A 12,666-nucleotide genomic window follows, 5' to 3' on the forward strand; every position below is an offset into this window, starting at 1 on the left:
CCCTACGGCGGTGCTCGAAGACCGTGATTGCTGAGGGTGGGAAGAGGTTCGGACGGATTCGACTTTTACTTATTTAAAGGTTTGTCAATCTGGGACACAGGATCCTGATGGAAGAGAGAATCAAACTTACATCAGACGCTCCCATCCCGGGGCGGGCAAGAGCCTAACCAGATCAGACTGGCAAGCCTCGCCTTGGGGCAGACTTGCACGTAACCAATGACACTTGCCTGCCGGAGGAGTCGGACCACAGCCTTCCACACACCCCCACCCCCCCCCCCCCCCATTTAAAAAAAAGAAAGGCTGACCCATGGACCTTCCAGGCAAACCAAGACTCAGAACTGTAAACGACGAGAATTGAAACCCTGCACCCCACCCCAGTTTTCCAGATGGGAGAAACATCTCTGGAGACAAATTTATGGATTAAAAAATAGAGGACTCAGATAAGGAGATATCTTAAAGACTGCTGCTGAATAAAATAGTCTCTCAGCCACTGGGGCTTTCAAGGCCTGAACACTGGCCCTTTCGTCCTATTCTTCAAGCCCCAGTCACTTGCTGGGAGTCTTAAAGACACCAAGCCATAGCAGTTAGGCGGATGCTTGGGGGGCGGGGGTGGTGGTGGTGGTAGATGACAGTCTTTTGAAATCACCCTGTATTGAGGTGGGAAAAAAAGAGTTGGGGTGACCTGTTTGGGTGTGTCTTTCTGTCACTCAGGACTGAAGATCAGGAAATTAATATATCAGAACTATTCACTCCTCCCAGGCCAACTGAGCTGGGGACATCTGAAACAGCAGGAGATAAACTTAGGGTGTTTTCGTTCTCTCTCTCTGGCATGAAAAAAATTTTTTTTCAGACAAGTGTGGAACACTAAGAATAATAGAGGTTTTTAAATAGATATTTCATAAGCAAAAGAATCCAGAGCCATTTTGGAAAGGTCGGGTTACTAGGAATTATTCATTCATTCAATAGATAGCCATCACAGAAGCAGTGTGCTAAACAGCTTTTTTTTCATTCACTTATTCTGTCTCATTCTGTTAATAAAACAGCTTCTCATAATTGGGAGGGACTATGTTAATGGGCACTGGATAATTTTGTTTCTTTCCAAAAGTAATCCATTAATGTTGTCTCATTGTTTTTAAGAAATGATGGAAAAAGGACAGGTAGTCTTAACTGTGGAGATTCTTCTCACAGTAGGAGGGGGTGGGCTACAGGGTAAACAACAACCTGCTAGGAGGCCTGGCTGCAGGGTGTTGAGGTTCGGGGGCTAAAAGGCTCCCCCAGTGACACTCTTCACCCCTATGAAGGAGGGGCAAAGCCTTATACCATTGTCTGCCAGGAGAACCTTTGGACCTAGAAGGACAGTTTCTTAAAGGCTAGCCCCTCCAAGGAGCCAAGGTTAAGGGTCTTGTTTCATCCTATGAGGTGAAGGGTAGGATCCTTTCCAACTGGCTGGGGCTGGAAAGACTTTGTTACCATCTCACACACCTGTCTCCACATTGATGCACATGGGATAGGGAGACCCTAAAACGTGGCACCCATGAGGAGGAGACAGCTCCATCTCCTAGCCTCAGAGCCAGGCCTCTTCAGAGCCTTCAAAGACCCTAAGAACACTGCATTTGGTGTGCTTCTCTCTCCCTCAGGCCTAGACTGGCTGCAGGTCAGGCTTGCCTGGACATGTTCCCACCAGCAGCCTTGGAGACCCAGCTCTGGCATCCCTTCCTCCAGGAAGCCTTCCCCAGCGCCCCCAACCCAACTCACCCTCCTGTAGGTGCCCCTCCTCATGGCATCCTCACACCCCACGTGTACTTCTGTTAATAACTACTATGAGCTTCTTGAGAGTGGTGGTCTACCCTTCCTAACTTCCAGAGGCCAATGCATAGTGGAGGCTCAGTGAATATTCCTTGGATGAATAAGTAGATGAATGAATAAACAGATGACTGGATAAAAGAAGAAAAGGTGGATTTTCCTAGAATTGCAGACCCACACCTGGATTCCCAGGATCTAGTTGGCCTTTGGAGTGGGCCTTCAGAAGACCTCAACGCTATCTTTCTATTCACTTTCTGACAAGTGCTGCCAAGAGCCTTGGCTGTATCTGAATATTTCCCTTCCTCCTCAGCTCAGGTCTGGGAGTGGGGCTTCTAAGGCAACCTAGTTCTTCCTGTTGGATTATAGTTAGCAACCCCAGGAATCAGGGAGAGAGGTGACATTGTGCAGAAGTCTGACTTGTAGGGAATCTTTTAAAACAATTAGTACTTTCTGTTTGAGTGTCTCAACTACTTTAAAAAATTTTTTTATTGAGATGAAATTCACATATAAAGTTAACCATTTATAAAAGTAACAAAAAGTCAGTGGCATTTAGTATATTCACAATGTTGTGCAACCAACACCTTTATCTAATTCCAAAACATCTCTATCATCCCAAAGGCGACCCTGAACCCATCAAGCAGTTACTCTCCTCAAAATACTTCTGAAGTTTATATTCCCTTGTTGGTAGGAATAGGACTACCCCTTTGCACAACTTCAGAGGGCACCATTCTCATTATAGTCTGCACATTTACATATGTCTTCTGGGGAAAGCATTCGTAACACAGACACAGTGTGCAACATGGAATCTACATCAAGACAGATGGGGAGATTGGCTGAACTCTGAGCAGGAGTGTGGTAGTGTCACGTCCCTGGTGACTCAGGAGTTGGTAACCAGGCCCCATGTCCCAGTCCCTGTGGCCAGAGCCCTGACCATACAGACACTCAGCCTCTTCCCAGGCTCTGCTCTATTCCCGTAGAACCCACAGCAGCCTGCAATTTAAAGTCAATGAGCACTTACTCCTGGCCACCTGCCCCTCCCTGTTCTGGCAGTTTCTGTCCTGCGCACCGGTTCCCAGGGCCTCGGTCTGGCGAGTCGCCCTAGTCGGGTTTGGGGAGTTAAACCAGATCTTGGGGTGGGAGTGTGATTCTGGGAACCCCGGAATTCAGGATGGGAACCCCTGAAGGCCAGCCAGGGTGCCTGCATGGCTCTGCCTGAGGCGCCTCCACAGCCTTTTGGAAACATCTCATTGAGGGTAGTGGAGGTGGTGGGAGGAGCCAGCTGGTGGGGGGGAGGAGTGGTGGTGGGAGGAGTGGTGGTGGGAGGTGAGGACAGTGAAGCCAGCAGAAGTGTTCCCAGGACTTCTGTGGCTTTTTCACTTGAAAAACAAGAAATAAGTTAGTCAAAATAGCAAGATTATAAGTGCACCTGGTTTACTAGGAGGGTTGTGAAAAGCTGTTGACAGCCCAGGGCTTCAGTAGGATTTTGATTGTGATATAGGAGGAAGAATTAAAACTTCAGTAGAGAATCTTTTTGCAAATGAAGCTACGTTTTGAAATGGAAATACTAGCAATACATTGTATGGTGCAGCCTTTCAAAGAAACTTTTGAAATGGATTATCTACTTACACCCAGAGGAATGAATATTAAGGCCATTCTACAAATGAGCAAATTGAGGCCCAGAAGGAGAGTCCTGTAATCCTTCGATTAACTAGGGCCTTTCAAGCCCAACTGATAATTAGAATTATCTGTGGAGCTTGTAAACCACAGCATCCCATCTCCCTAACCCCCATTCTGATTTGGTAGGTCTGGACGGAGCCCTTTTGTACAAAAGCTCTCCAGGTGATCTTGATGCTCATCTTTAGCTGGGATGTGTGCACACTGACATCTCAGAAGGAAAGATGGGTCTTGGAAGGAATGCGGGGTTGGCTTCTAGCCTATCAAAGGGCCTCTCTGTGGGCTGGGGGTGGCTTAGGGCTTGGTGAGATGGCATACGGTCAGGAGATTAGGCCCACGTGTGATAATGGTGAGCTCACAGCCAGCCAGTTTGGCTAGGCTCCTAGGTTTCACAAGAAGTCATTTCCCCTGGGGACAGGGCAGGGGGAGAGGGGACCACAGAAAGGGCTGGCTTGATAACCGTCAAGACAATGGATGAGGGTTTTGAGAGCTAGGCAGGGAGCCTTAGGATCCTGACAGACCTCCGGTTATCCCCACAGTGTTGAAGGCCTACCAACCTCCACTGCTCCCCCACCTCATTGCACACTCAGCCAGAGTTGTCCTAGGGACCCAGCCAGACCCCAGGGCACTGTCTTTTTTTCTTACTAACTGGACTCCTCTCAGGAAGAAATCTCATCTGTCGGGCCAGTTTTGGCCAGCTTCCCACAATCCCTCTCCCATCCTGGCTTCTGAACTCTTGTGAGGAAAGAGAACAGTGAAGTGGAGGGATGCTGAGGCAACACCCCTCTCCCAGTGGTGCCCAAAACCTAGGCTAAATGGCTTTCAGAGGCAAGCCCAGGCCCTGTGAGGGGACAGGAGTCAGCTGACCTGAGTTCAGACTGACTGCTAAGGGTGAGTAGGGTTCTGGGCTGTGACCCAATGCCACCCCTAGGAAGTATAACGTGTCTTTGAAGCCATTCTTTTTATCACAAAGTCATTATTTTTATCATCAATAATGAAGTCTTGCATTCTACTTTATTTTTTTCTGTGTTAATTTTATTAACAAACTTTAAAATTACCAAATAGTTTATTTACTTAGTCACCCCCGAAAAAAAACCCTTTTAATAAAAATAAAGATGACAACATTTAACCTATGGCTTCATATACCCCAGTTTTGAAAACTCAGAACTAGAGAATCTCAAAGGACTATTCAACCTCCAACAGGATCATAACAAAGAAAAAAGACTTAAGTTCTATGCAGCTCCTTTTCTAAAACTCCCAGGCCTGGACCGTAAGGTGGTAGACCATCTGGAGGAGGCCTGCCAGGGGAGGTAGAAACAGACGTCCCAGTTCCAGCCCTTTCAGTGTTCTTGCTTTTTGAAGGTTTCCAATTGCCATATATCAAACGGAGAGGCGGGGTCAGGGTGGGCATTGTTCATTAAGCCAGGGGTGGAGTTGGGGTGGGGGAATGACAAGGTTGATCAGAAGCTGCTACAGTGGGGACAGCCTGAATCCAGGCTTGCTGCCTGCCTGGACAGCAAAATGAGCTCACTCTTTTTTCCCCAGAGAAGAGAGACCAGGAGGGTTGGCCAGCCTCTGGGTACCCTAAGGGGCTGGGTTGAGTAGGGCTGAAGTTATGCTCAGCAGAGAGGGAAGTCAGCCCTCTCACTGCCAGGATTCTTCTGGCAGTGGAATGAACCTTAACATCTTTGAATGTTAGGGCCAACAGGCTCTGGGAGAGCATCTCTTCCAGCCTCCCCCACCCCACCAACCTCCCCCTTTTAGGGCAAGGAACCAAGCTGGAGAGCAGGGAGCTTTATAGGGTGCCCATGATCTCCCATTCTCCCAGGAGTTAGGCCTCATTCACTCTTCAGGAACTTTCTTTTCCCAAGCTTGCAACTCCTTCCTCACCCCTCTGCCAAGTCTCTAACCTTACTCAGAAGCGCCTTAGTAGCCAAAGGCTTGGGAAACTTTGGTCTATGCAAAAGGCAGCCGCCCATTGTCTGCATCCTTGGTCTCTGGCTGGAACTCCATGGCTGGCAGAGGATGGGAGCTGCCAGTTCCACCTGGCAACTTTGCCACTTCCTCACAAAGATCTTTGACCTTTCTGGAGCTCTTTATGGTTTTAAAAACACTCCTATGTCCTTCACTATTTTCGTAGCTCTGTCAATAAAAATAACATATTTGCGTAGTGTAGATAGGACAGGTCTCATCAGTGTCGTTTTACAGGTAAGAAAACAGGTTCAGGTGGGTGCAGGGACTTGCCTAAGGTCACATAGCCAGTCAGCAGGCCTGGGCTGTGACTCTAGATCTAGGCTCATTTCCTTGATTCCAAGCCACTGATACTCTTAGTTGTGAGCCAAAGGGGGCTGTATGGCTGGAAAAGGGGGCACTACACACTGGGAAGTGGTGATGTAGAACAGGTGGAGTGAACACCTGGTGTCCATATGGAGTTGTTGATAAAAAAAACTTTCTCTCCTGGGTTAGCCTTTGTTTTATCTGATCAGGCTCTTCCTCCCCACTGCAGAATTCAGCTGGGCCCAATGCTGACTCAATGCAAGGCACACTGTCGCCCAAGGGGTGCCCTTCAGCTAGACCACCTCAGGCCCAGAAGTGACAGTGATTCCAACACATCCTCCCTGAGAGCTCCGGTATCCTCTAGGGCCACGTGGAACGTGGTGCGCCAAAAGAGGGGCCTCTCCCCTCCTCCGAAACTCCCCCTTTTGTAACCCACAAAGGACAGACTTTGGTGTAGAAATCCAGGAGCCACGGCTGAATCCTTTAAAAATCAAATACAGAGGAAAACAAAAAATTCTAGCTATCTAGATTCTGCTCTGGGAGGAGGTGCACACAGGAGCTGAACCGACTGCCCCGCGGTGGCTGGTCTGCAGTGGGGCCAGCCAGGATGGGGGAAGGGAAGACCCCCTGCTCCCTCTCCCTCCCCTCCCACCCCCCAGCCTCGTCCGATGTGCGCCCTCAGGGGAGCCCGGCCGTGGAGGTGACAGATGCTGAGCAGCTGACCGGGGGGGTCTGTCTCCGCGGACCCCCTGATTGTAGGGGGGAAGCGGGGACGTGACTTGGAGAACGTGCATCTGGAGGACGAGACGAGGGGGGATGGAGGGAAAGTTGGACAGAGGGGAAGGGCGGGACTAGCCTTTGCCCCGCCCACCCCTGGGAGAAAGGAGACTCCTCCCACCGTCCGAGAGGAAGGCGGCCCTGCCGCGGAGATGCTGAGCTCAGCGCTTCAGTAGCTGGGCTGCTGAATGGGGGCAGGGCGAGGGGCCGGCCCCTTTCTGGTGCGGGCAGAAAGAGGGGGAGGGAGGAGATGCTGAGGAGGCCCTCACAACCCTGAGGCTGTAACTCTCCTCCAACCCGATCTGCTAACAAAGCGGTCTCTGTTGGGGTGGGGGAGGCCTCCTGGGTGCATGGAGAACCTTAAGGGGGTGGGCGGGGGAGTGTCTGTGAGTCAGCGCCCTAAACACTGACTTAGACCCAAGAACCCACGTCAGAGAGGCCGAGACCTTGTGCCCTCCGACCCCAGGATTTGTTTGGTTGAGGAAGTGCAGGGAGTAGTGCCTGCCCCTGTGGGGCTGCAGGTCTGAACTACCCCGGCTTTTAAGGCAACCTTGTAAAAAGCAAGGAAGATCAGCTTGGGAGGGAAAGGAAGAAAACTTTTTGTACCCACTTGGCACAAATAGTTACCCAGGCCAAATGGGTGGGTGGCTATTTTTGAGCTGACCTACATACCTATTTGCCTCTTTATCTTTTTATTATCACACAGGGCTGTTATGAGAGCTTTTCTTTAGCACTCCATGAAGCTGCTGCATTTGCTGAGGTCTGCACAATGAGGCGTGTTGCCTCACTCTCCCAGGAAGTTTTAAGAGTCTCTGGCTCTGGAAAGGAAGACATCCATAGGCCTGCAGAAGCTTCCACCAAGCTCTTTCCCAAGGAACAGAATTCAAACCCTGATGCGCCAAGTCTAGAGCTGACCAGCCCTGGAGGCCAGGAATGATATTAAGATTTGGCAACAATGTTCCTGGGTTTTGCCAAGGCAGGCCTAAAGCCCCCTGGGCCCAGGCCTCATTGCCTGCCAAAGTTCACCTGTGGTCCTGGAGTTCCATGCTATGGCAGGTGAGGCTTCCCTTTACAGGTGGAGAAAGTGAGGTACAGAGAAGAGTTGTGGACAGAGCTGGTTTGGATTTTACTCCTTTGATTGTGGAGGTAACTCTGTTATCTTAAGTAGAAATAAGGAGAGCCTGGAACTTTCTATTTATTTTACCTTCGTTCAGCTTCACTAAGGCCTCCCTCTCTAACCTTTTAATAGCTCTCCACTGCCTTTAGAGCAAGTCTGGCTCCTTACCTTGGCCTTGCCACCCTCCAGGGCAGGCCCTTGTCTATCTCTGGCTTCATCTCCCTCCCAAAACCAGGAGGGGAAAATCACATATGGTTCTAATTACCTCTGAAACGCTCTTAAACTTTCCATAAAGTACAGTATGCATGGCTTTATGTATACAAGTTTGCACAGTAATATATATGTAGATGTGCAAAATATATACAGCCTCCTACAGTGGATCATAAAGAGAACATCAACAAAGTGTAAGCATGTCATTTACAGTATTTTTAATCATGCTAAAGAGAAACAGACACATAGACTTGGAAGTGAGACTGGCAGAGGTAACAACAGATTGCTGTCTTCTCCCATCTGGTACCCTCTCTAGGGCATGAAATCCTTGGCCCCAGGGAGGAAAAGAGGGGATGATGCTTGCACTCCTTAAACTGCTCTTTTTGGCTTTTTGGATTTTTCTTTCAATGCTGGCATAATTGACTTCGCCCAGGTCCCCTGTGCCCTGTGGCATGCTTTGCTCTGTGGTCTCAAGTATCCTCCCAGCTTGCTCCCATCTTCACCCTGATTACTTGCCCCAGATGCCCTTCTAGCTCCTTCTGACTCATATGCCAAGCTAATCTCAACTCAGGGCCCTTCAGGAGTCCCCTTTGAACACACTTGGGAAGCTCCAAGTTCCCAGCCAGGGAGTGCAGGGCAGGGAATCCAGCCCAGACCGGCTTGCCTTTGACGCCAGTGCTCAGTTCGCTGTGGGGGAGTAGTTCTCTTCTCACCTGACGTACGTATATTGAAATGATTCTATCCTGGGTCTGATGCTCCATCAGATTGTAAACTCTTGCAGAGTTCAGGTATTTTAGATCTTTAAACACCCACCACCACCAGCACCACCACAACTCCTGCTAATACAGGCACACCCCTCTCCACCTCTATATATTAGATACATATGGTATATGCTAAACAAGTATTTCACCCAGAATTGGATGGAACTAGAGCTCACCTGTGACTCAAGGTCAGTGTGATGTCAGTGAGAACTCTCCCCTGACCCCTGTCAGGCAGGGGGACTTCTGCTTCCCCTGAACTTTGATAGCATGTATTATTGTCACAGAAAGTTGCAACTGAAAGGAGGATTTCCCTCCTTGTCAGATGAGAAGACTAAAGGGAAAGTGGCTGGAGTGGCCCAGCATGGGAACCAGATCCCATGGTCTGCTGGCTTCACTGGCCCTCTCTGCCCTCCGCCTCATCACCTCTTCAGAGAGGCCTTCCCTGGGGGCCCCATCCCTTCTCCTCTGTTGTTTCCTTTGAAAGCGTTCATCCCATAAGTACTTATATATGTAATTATTTGAGTGGGTGTACATGCCTGTCTTTCCCACTAAACTGCAAGCTCCAGGAGGCCAGGGTCTGTATCTGTCATCTGTTTCCTCCTGGAGCTCCAGTGCCCTGCGCAAAGCCAGGCCCACAGAATTCCCAGCAGGTATATACATGAGAAGAAAGAACAAGTATCCGGGTGGCCTGAACCTCCTTACACTTCCCCGGAGCAGCAAAAGTGCAGAGTTGATAGGCCTCGTGCTCCTTGTCAGGACCTCCAAACACCTTGTCTTGGACTTAAGACCTCAGAGGGGAGATAAGGCCCCTCCATGAATAACCATAACACAAGGAAGATGGCTGACCTGCGAGTGACAGTTGGGCTGGGTGTTGCAGTCGAGCAGTGGTGTGGGAGGCAGGTCAGAGGTTCGAGATGTGAGGCCGGAAAAACTGAAAACCATCTGAGCATCCTTGGCAGGAAAACGGTTAAACTCGAGTACCTCCATATCATGGAGTATTAGGTGGGTGTTAAAAAGCATGAGGTCAGTTTTGGAAAAATGCCCAAGATAAATGTTGTTAGGTAAAAAGAACAAGCTGCAGAACAATTTGTATCCTCTAATCTCACTCTGAGAAAAAAACAGAGGTCACTCCCCTGCAGATACACACTTAACATGTGCAGAGAAAATGTCTAGAAGGATCCTGGAAAACGTATCCACAGAGCTTATCTCTGAAGGGAAGGAGGGGAGAGAGAGGCTTTTGCTTTTTCACTTTATATCTTTTTTTGAGGTTAAAAAGTAAGATTACCTTTATTTTGCACTATAAAAACACTGGATATTGGATTTTACCATGAGCTCATATTACTTTCACAAGAGTTTTCTGGTTTTGTTTTTTGCTGTTGCAGGATTGGGGATGGGGGTGGGAGGTGGGGGTGGATTGCAGCGTGGAGACTGGGTGAGAAGAACTGCAGCACCAGGGGCACTGACAGGACCTGCACAGATGATGACTGGAGGGTCTGAGCCGGCTCTGTGGTTCCAAACGGGGAGAAGTGGTGATTGCTGTGGAGACAGACCATGGGAAGCACAGTGCAGTGTAGGGGGGCTCATTCAAGGTGACTGACCTCACCAGTGCCCGTGACTCTGGACAGGGGACAAAGGAGCCCAAGGCCAGGAAACCTTGACTTACTTTTGACTTTTGGAAACATGGGCAAGGAAAAGAATATGGTCGACCTTTAGGACCCTGCGGATTCCTTGGCTGTTTCTGGATCCTTTGGGTACAGACCGTTCTGACTGCAACTTGGAAACAAACAGAGCTAGGAGGGGCCGAAGCCACAGCCGGCAAGAGGAGCCCGCCTTCCAGGGGCGGGCAGGCCGCCGAGGTGGTGCTGCTTGGGGCTCTGCCCGCCTCCTGCTTGGTTTTGTGAGCTGCTGTGCGGGCTCAGGTGAAAGGTCAGGGCTTCTGGCTCCTTCTGGAGGCGAAGCCCCTGATCAGGACCAGGAGCAGAGGAAGCCAGAACAATGCTGGTCATGGAGAGTTTGTGAGAGAGGGAGCTGAGTCCGGGCAGGAGAAGTTCCTTGGCTCAGAGGAGCCAATAACAGCCTGGAGAAGGTCAAAGATGAGGAATGTTCTGTGATTTCTAAGAGAGCAGTTCATGTATCTCCTAAACACTTACTCTGAGCTGAGCCTGAGTCCAGTTGTAATACTGCCCCCATGCAAGCTGGCTAAGAACCCCTTTCGGAGGTTCTGTTTTGGGAGTTGCATATTCAGGTCTCTCCACAAAAGCACCTGGGAAAGGAAGGAGGGAGACGTCTGCCCTCCACCATGGGGCACTTTCCCAGGTATCTGTTCAGTCATCAGGACAACCTTCTAAAGGCAGTATTCTTTTGCAAACCAGGAAACTGAGGCTGGGGAGGATGGTGCTTTGCCTGTGACCACATGGTTAGGAAGTGTTAAAACGGAATCGAACCTGGGTGTGCCTGTGTCCCACTTATAATTTGGTAGCTTGGAGCTCGGGACACATTTTCCCATCAAAATAATGCTGTAAGTGGTGGTTTGGTCACCATAATGGCCTAGCTCACCCAGGGTATAGCCAGAATTAATTCTACGTTTCAGTGCGGTGGTGGATGAATCAGGCTTCTGCGGGTTAGCCTGGAAACCCACAGGAGAGGGAAAATGCATTTGAGGGTGTGCCTAGCTCCTGATTCAGGGCCAGCAGGGAATGCGGTGGCTCACGGAGCACTTGTCCATTTCCAGGGCTGTTCCAGCAAGCCCTGCTGAGTTCTAGCACTTCACAGGAGCAGGCAGAGCACTTGGCAGGTTTGGCCTTTCTAAGACAAGGAGTTATATGGGAATGTGCACGGATTTTCAGACTCTGCACATCTTCCTCTGTACTCTTCCTCGTACTGTCTCAGCCTCCTGCAGTCATCTTGCATCCCCGTCCTCTAGGATAGAGCACTAAAGGCAAGATCTAGGGTTCATTTTTCACGACTAAATCTGGTGTCTGCCGATGAAGTTAGTGGGCGAGAATGACTGCACGGGGTTAGGAGTGATGGAGAGCAAAGCAGCTGCCGAGAGAAGCAAAGATCCATGAACGCTTTCAGAGGGACTTCAGGGAGAGCATTCTCTCATCCAGTCAACAAACATCTGTTACGGGTGTGCTGGACACTGTCCTCCTTCTTTTCATGGCACTTCTCTTGCCAAAAGTATCCTAGGCAGGACTGACTGTGGGTCTCAGATCCAGAATCTTAGCAATGGAAGAAATCTTTTTCTGGATGGAAATTGGTGTCATTCATTAATTCTGGAAGGTCTGAGTGTCAGGCTAACTACTGAGAATACATAAAGCAGGAAAACTGAAGTGTAGAGGGAGGTGGGAAGTGGCTTGCCTGGTATCTCAGTCCAGGGTCCCAGGGTACTAGCTTGGACTAGCACCTGCCCCTTCTGGCCACACTCATGGCCTTCCTGCCTCAAGATATATCCCAGTCGTATTTTGGGATTCCTCTGGTTTGGAGTCTCGGGCCTTGGGGAAGGCCACAGAGTAGTAGTAGAATTCCTTTCTCAGGGACAGTACCAATGCCCAGGCTCTCACCTAGAGTGAGAACTAGATTTGCCTCTGGTGGGGTTCAGAAGACATGGGAGACTTTTCTCAGTTGTTTCAGTGAGCCACCTGCTCTCTAAACTCCAGGCCTTTACAAGCACCCCTACCCCTGCCTGAACCTCCCTCTCCCAGCTCCTTCATCTCGAGGACTTTCCTGGGCCCCCAGTGTCCTTAGGTCTCACAGCTCTGCACTCACCCACCATACCCTGGGCTTCCCCTTGGATAACCCTGGACCCTTGGGATTGTTCTTGCTTATTAAATGCAACTGTGATCTCTAGGAGGGGCAGACACCATGGCTGCCTTTCCTTTGTACATTTGTTTTTAGCAATTGTGTGCCCTTTATCAACCAGTGCTTAGTACACAGTAGGTGCTCAATGTGCAGTTGTGAATGACTGTAATCCATAATTAAAGGCAAGGCCTTCCTTCAGGTCATTCAACAACTGTTTATCAAGGACCAAGGACCAGCACACACACA

General features: G+C 49.7%; 1 long non-coding RNA gene across 1 annotated transcript in view; it reads left to right on the plus strand.

Moving 5' to 3' along the window:
• LOC116155767 (uncharacterized) overlaps nucleotides 1–12,666 on the plus strand; it is a 54,149-nt gene that overhangs the window by 39,922 nt on the left and 1,561 nt on the right. The window contains exon 3 of the long non-coding RNA XR_010381924.1: nucleotides 7,238–7,587. This is a non-coding gene — a long non-coding RNA (uncharacterized LOC116155767). The remainder of the gene's footprint in view (nucleotides 1–7,237; nucleotides 7,588–12,666) is intronic.

The sequence above is a fragment of the Camelus dromedarius genome, chromosome 8, assembly GCF_036321535.1.
Source record: "Camelus dromedarius isolate mCamDro1 chromosome 8, mCamDro1.pat, whole genome shotgun sequence".
Classification (NCBI taxonomy): domain Eukaryota; kingdom Metazoa; phylum Chordata; class Mammalia; order Artiodactyla; family Camelidae; genus Camelus; species Camelus dromedarius.